This window comes from Mustela lutreola, chromosome 2, assembly GCF_030435805.1.
Source record: "Mustela lutreola isolate mMusLut2 chromosome 2, mMusLut2.pri, whole genome shotgun sequence".
Taxonomy (NCBI): domain Eukaryota; kingdom Metazoa; phylum Chordata; class Mammalia; order Carnivora; family Mustelidae; genus Mustela; species Mustela lutreola.
Genome location: NC_081291.1, coordinates 41,185,419 through 41,190,612, shown reverse-complemented (window position 1 = coordinate 41,190,612; position 5,194 = coordinate 41,185,419). Strand labels below are relative to the sequence as shown.

Here is a 5,194-nt window from a genome sequence, read left to right as displayed (position 1 = left end):
TTCATCCACACTGAAATATGTGCCAAAATTCACTTGCTTTTTAAGGCTGAATAACAATATATTGTGTGTACACACCATTTTGTCAGTCAGCTGTACATTAGTGGACACTTGGGTTGCTTTTACCTTTTGGCTATTGGGAATAATGCTTTGAAGGTATAAAAATGCCTAAGTCCCTTATATCAATTATTTTGAGCATATACTCTGAATCAGACTTACTGGACCATATTATAATTCTATGTGTCATTCGTTTATAAACCGCCATACTGTTTTCCACAACACTTGAACATTGTATATTCCCCACAACAGTGCACAAGAGTTCCAATTTTTCCATATCCTTATAAATACTTACTTTTTTGGTTTTTTCTTTTTCTATAATATCCATCTTAATAGGTGTGAAGTGTTATTATGTAGGATGGGGATTCACGCCCGGTGGTAGATGGTAGCCCAGAGGCCACACTGTTCTCCATTGACTTTTTAAAAACAAGAGCAGCCATCATTTAATAAGCATTATTATGTGCCAGTCATGACATTAAGCATTTTACGTGAATTATTTAATCTAATCCTCACAAGTAACCTGAAAGTACATTCTTATTAATTGTCTCGACTTTTCTCACAAAGAATATGGAAAGATGTTAAGTACATTGTTAAGAGTTACTAAGCTAGGAAATAACACAGGTGGGATCTGAATCCATGTCTCTCATCCAGGTCTTGAACAATTGATCTCTATCTCCTATTTAATTTTAGGTAAGGGATGATCCTGTTAAATTCTCTTTCTTGTGTACCCTCTATAGAGAGATTTCCCCCTCCTTACAGTTAATAAAAGTCCTTCAAATTGTATTTTGTAATGATATGGATTTGTTCATTGTCTCAGAGAGGCTTATGCTGGCATTCAAATGCAATTCCTCCCGGCTTTCTGATGAGCTCAGTAAGTTGAAACATGCACGCCTAATGTAACATAACATTCCTTCTCAGGTAGAGTAAGTTGGCAGGACCTGACCTTCCATGGAATCTGTAACTCTTAAAAATCCTGTCACTTATCTCTTACTCCCTCCTAGTTACCTAGTTTTTGTTCTAAAGATATTTTCTTCTGACTGGTCATGCTGACCAAAAAAAAAAAAAAATCACTAACTACTTCCTCAACCCACTGTCATGTCTTTGGAGCAGATGAGAAAATTTTACCACTGGTACTCTTTGCTATGCTTCAAGACCAATGCCTTGGTGTCCTTCAAGAAGTCTGCTAACTCTTTCCAACTATTAGTGACCTGGCTTTGTCACACATGAGTCCCCAAAGAAGTGGGAAATGCTATTCAGAATAATGGGACATAAGCATGGTTGAGCAGTTCTGAGCACAGACTTTGGCATTCACTCAGCCTAGGTTCAAATCTACTCAACCACCTAATAGATGTTTTATTTTGGGTGAGCTATTTTAACATCAGCTTCTCCATCTATAAAGCCTGGATAAAAAAATCTCTGTGTCATAAAATTTTAAAAGGATAAATGAGATCATATTCATTTAAAAAAAGCATAGTATTTGGCAAATAGTAAGCTCTCTATAAATGTTAGCTGTTCTGTTAAATCTCACCAACTAGAAGATAGCATCCCAAGGGTAGAAATTAATTCATAGTGAAATACCCAGCATAGAACCTTATACATAGTGGATAATCAAGAAAAATTTGGGGATGATGATTTCTCATCATTTTGATGGGTTAGCCATGACATTTCCAACATTGTGACTCCAGAATCATAAGTTTTGAGACTAAGAACTTGAAAGACAAGGGCAAGGAGGGCAAAGAGGCTAGGGGAAGCAGGCACAGGAGGCAGGCGCACACAGGAATTTCAGAAGTCATCATCCTGTGAGATCCAACCTTAAGGAGTGCTCACACTTAATGTAAGAATGAGTTGGCTGGAGTGTCTGTGTGAAGAGACAGATTGTTGAGCAAGGAGCTACATGTCTAAACCATTCCAGCATCTTGCCCACCTGAGGAGTTGTCCTGACTCTTCTCTCCAGTGATTATTCTGCTTTTCCACACCCACACGCTGGGAAATTTCTCCTCTCTAGGACACCATAGGCCAAATCAACTCCATTTGTATTCTGAATGCAGTCAGGCCTGGGAGCATTTTGCTTGCAATTGGAATGTTGCAGGGTTGTACTAGAAAGCCTGCCCAACACTTACATCACTGCTGGAATTTGAACTCTATTTCTTTAGTTGCTGTTCTAGAACTGAGCTGCATAGTCTAGTAGCCACCATACACAAGCACCTATTTAATGTGAATTAATTAAAATTCAATAAAATATAAACATTCCATTAGCCATATGGCAAGAACTCAATCACCATATCTCGCTTGTGACTATTATATTGAATGGAACAGACAGAGAACACTGAGGTCATCACAGAAAATCTTATTGGAGAATTGCTCTAGAAAATAAGATCAAGCATCAAGAAACAAGTCATTATCTTGAAAAATTGTCATAGTTACATGAGAAGCAGGGGGAGGTCTCATTTCTCACATATACTATGGTCATTTTATAACATTTTATGAATTCTTTGCTCTATGACCTATCAAAGAAAGCATGGACTCTAATTCCTTTTTTCTTGAATATGGACCAACTTAGTGACTTACTTCTATTAAACAGAGTGAGATGGATCTGATACTGTGGAATTTTGGAGCCTATGTTAGAAAAAAATGATAGAGCTTCTGCTTCTCTCTCTCTCTCTCTCTCTCTCTCTCTCTCTCTCTCTCCTGATATGCTACCTCTTGGAATCCAGCCGCCATGCTATGAGGAATCCCAGACCACATGAAGAGGCTACAGGTAGGTGCTCTGGCCAGCAGTTCTCACCACAGCCCCAGCTGACACCCTGCTCATCCTCCAGACATGGGGTCCTCTGCAGACTTAAGCCTCTGGGCTGCCACCACTAATATTAGGTGGAGCAAAGACAAGATATTCTCACTATAGCCTATAAATACCTGAGCCCAATGATGTTTTGTTTTAAGCCACTATATTTGCAGTGCTTCACTGTACATAAATAAAAATTTGAAAATAAATATTCTCAAAAAGTAGTACATTTTATGTAAAGCATCATTAGTGAATGCAGTCCATAACGAAGCGATGTTAGAAGAACCCTAAGAATCGCTCTCTTCAGTACCTAATTGAAACATCAATGGTGAGAACATGAGACGAATCAAAAGAGTAGGAAAATGATAATGCACTTCTAGAAATGATAACTGTTGGGAGCCTGGGAGGCTCAGTCAGTTAAGCATCTGCCTTCAGTTCAGGTCATGATCCCAGGGTTGTAGGATCGAGTCCCACATGGGGCTCCCTCCTCAATGGGAAGTCCATTTCTCCTTCTACTCTTCCCCACTGCTTGTGCTCTTGCTTTCTCTCGTGTTCTCTTTCTCTCAAATAGATAAATAAAATCTCTAAACGAACAAAAAAAGAAATGATAACTGTCCTCGCCATCCAACTACAGAAACTGCACCTTCCTCCAGTCCCACTCTCAGGGGCTAAAAACATGGCAACATTTTTGTACTTGTCCCCTCATAACTTTTGGATCATTGTCCACTCTGCAGTTCTATCTGCATTTTGGCAGTGGCTGAAGCATGAGTGGAACCACGGCTTACCGCAGATTGGCTAAAATAAGAGGGGAAGATAAGAAAAGATAAGAAGTTCTGAGGTGACACACACACTGTGTGTGATAGAATTTACCCTTTGAACCCCCCAGCTCTGTGTTTACTCTCTCAGTTCAAATAATTACCCAGTTTCTTTAAAGTGGCAGCCACCACAATCTCTGCAAAGACTTAATGCAAGGCGGGGAGCGAACCAGCCCCATGACAGCTGCAGCCAGCCCTGAGGCCAGAATCGCTATTCGATAGACCTCTTTCCACCAGCCGTTCTGGATACCCTTCCCCCTTGGCTAGTGCTCCAGCTGGGATGTTTTCCTAGTAATGACTCAAATATCCACCTTCAGAAGGTCTGAGCCTTGTAGTTTCCTTCTAACCCCTGTGAGACTGGTTATTGCTCTTTCCTATAGGCTATTATCAACAGGTATGGAAACAGCCAGAGACACCGTGAATGAATGCGTTGGGTTTCAAGCTTACTTCTCACTGCCCCCATTATGGAGCAACACCTCCAGCCTCTCATGGTGAGAAGAGTCAATTATACTGACTGTGACGGTGATTCTTTCCTCTGCCTTCTGGTCTCCTGTCATGAGAAATTGCAAGTTACCCACACCTCAGCTCAGTTAGACAACTGAGTTATCTGAACACACTTCAACTAGCTGATCCTTTGAGAGAACTATATCTTTTGCTACACATAATTTACAGAGGAAGCATGAGAAATAAATGCATCCAAGGATATAATGGGGTTTGAGAAGAATGGATGTTCAGGCAGAGATGACTTGCTAATGCCTCAATGTTCAAACAAGGGATCAGTCTCATTCTGTGTGTGTACTACCATTCCAGCTTCAGAATTTGCATCCATCTGCAAAGGAGCAGCCCTCTGAGTGGAAGTGAACAGCCAAAAATATTATTTTAAAGCTGCAGGCTAGAGTAAGTACACTGGTTTTACTTAGTATGCTTATTTAAGATGGCTTTCAGCATAGTGAGGAGACATAAATAGCATCCCTTGGCACTCTCCAGGTAGGAAAGTATACTGGTGTATTTTACAATAATTATCCACACTAAGAATTGCAATAGAAACCCATCATAGCAGATGCCTGGGTTTTCACTGCATCTCATTAGGATGGCTTGCTTCCTATTTTCATCAGAGCTGCAGTGGACAATTCTACGCACTTTGGGCTGGTAGAGGACACTCACCTCAAGAGCATGGCCACACCTTGTATCCTGCCTTAGCAGCCTCTGGCTCTGCTGGACTCTACTGGACTCAAGGCAAGCCCAGTCTCTAAGTGTGGGGAAGTTAATGCCCCTGGGGTCACTGTCACCCAAAAAGGAATGAGAGCTAGTAGATAAATGCTCCAGCTTCCCATCTTTGGAGTAAACAATTCTGGGAAGCATTCCACATGTATCTCAGCTGTTCCAGCACAATCAATATCCCATTTCCAAGAGTGACAGCCTCAATGACTGCTGTTGGCTTTTGTTCCTTCGCTGTTTTATCTTCCTCATTCCTTCCCTCTTGATCTTGGATCTTGGGATCACCTTCAACATAAACTTATGTTTATTTCAGGAAAAGATATTT

General features: G+C 40.7%; 1 long non-coding RNA gene across 1 annotated transcript; it reads right to left on the bottom strand.

Annotated features, from left to right (window-relative positions):
* Nucleotides 1-355: 355 nt before the first annotated feature.
* LOC131825789 (uncharacterized) lies at nt 356-4,899 on the bottom strand. Its single transcript, XR_009351307.1, has 3 exons — nt 4,816-4,899; nt 4,099-4,201; nt 356-470 (listed from the first exon to the last, which is right to left on the bottom strand). It is a non-coding gene; the product is annotated as an uncharacterized LOC131825789 (long non-coding RNA).
* Nucleotides 4,900-5,194: the final 295 nt, after the last annotated feature.